The sequence below is a fragment of the Cyprinodon variegatus genome, unplaced genomic scaffold, assembly GCF_000732505.1.
Source record: "Cyprinodon variegatus isolate N-32 unplaced genomic scaffold, C_variegatus-1.0 Scaffold2305, whole genome shotgun sequence".
In the NCBI taxonomy this organism is placed as follows: domain Eukaryota; kingdom Metazoa; phylum Chordata; class Actinopteri; order Cyprinodontiformes; family Cyprinodontidae; genus Cyprinodon; species Cyprinodon variegatus.
The window spans coordinates 24,839-26,073 of record NW_015152758.1 but is presented as its reverse complement, the minus strand read 5'-3'; positions in this window follow the sequence as shown (position 1 = coordinate 26,073).

The window sequence follows — 1,235 nt, the reverse complement described above, 5'->3', positions numbered from 1 at the left end:
AATGTTTGTTCTCACACTGTATGACCCAACACTCTGATGCGATCTACCTGCTCACACTATAAAACCACATCGGAGAGATGGCGCTGATGGGATTCGTCAATCTGGAAGAAGTTTATATATAAGTTTGTTATATATATATATATATATATATATATAATGACATGCATTTTCTATGCATTCGATTTGAATAGAAAATATTATATATGTTATTTCAATACAATGGATAAATAAAAGCATTTTTTAAATCATTCGGTCATTTTCTTACTAAGGTTGAGCTTAGGCCAAAAAACAGAGGTTGATGACCAGTCTGGGGTTAAGGGTCTTGCTCAGGGACCCAGAGTGGCAGGCTGTGGGGCTCAAACTCAGAACCTCTGGGACCCTAGCTCTATGCCCTAAGCACTGGTCCACCACTCCCCTGATCCTAAGATCAACCTGGCATTACTTTAAAGACATCACCAGTCAGCTGGACATAACCTAAAGCTTCTTTCTTAACAGCTTTAGATGAAGACAAAATACCTGGCACAACTGTAAGTGAATGAAAACAAAGATGACAGACATGGAAAGAGACAAACATAGTGTGGAGAAAACCATGCTCTATTCTATGTTTCATCATATCTAATTCGAGGGAAAACAGTGAATATTAAAATAAGACTAGATTGCTTTTTCTTAGCCTGACATCTAGTCAACATGTCAGGTGTGTGTAACTGAAGCTGCTGAAGAATCAGGACAAACAGGTCAATCAGGATTTCTCCCTGAGAGAAAAAAAAAAGTTTTGTTTCCTGCTTCTCTTGTAAGTTGAGACAATCTTTCTGAAAACAACAACCTTGCCTGTAGCCTATAAAAACATGACGATTTAACGCTAAACAAGAACATACATGAGTTCCACTGCTGGTTCTATTTAGAGTGCAGAGAGAGTAAACCCACTGAGAGGAAAAACAGAAGAACTCACCCTGAGCCAGATGTTTGCTGTGCTCTGATCTACACCAACTGGAGACTGAACCTGACTGGACCCGTTTCTCCTCATCCTATTATACACGACTGACCTGAGGCTCCGCCCCTTCAGACCGGAAAGGTGGGTCTACTGCACCTTTCTTGAACAATTTTCAGAAATCTTTCTGCTCATCATCTGAGTAATGCAATTACTGTGGTCTATATCTCCATGTTCACACCTAAGCTATTAATGCTTTAAAGCTAATTTGGATTTTGTATAAATATTTTATTATAAAATGCATAAA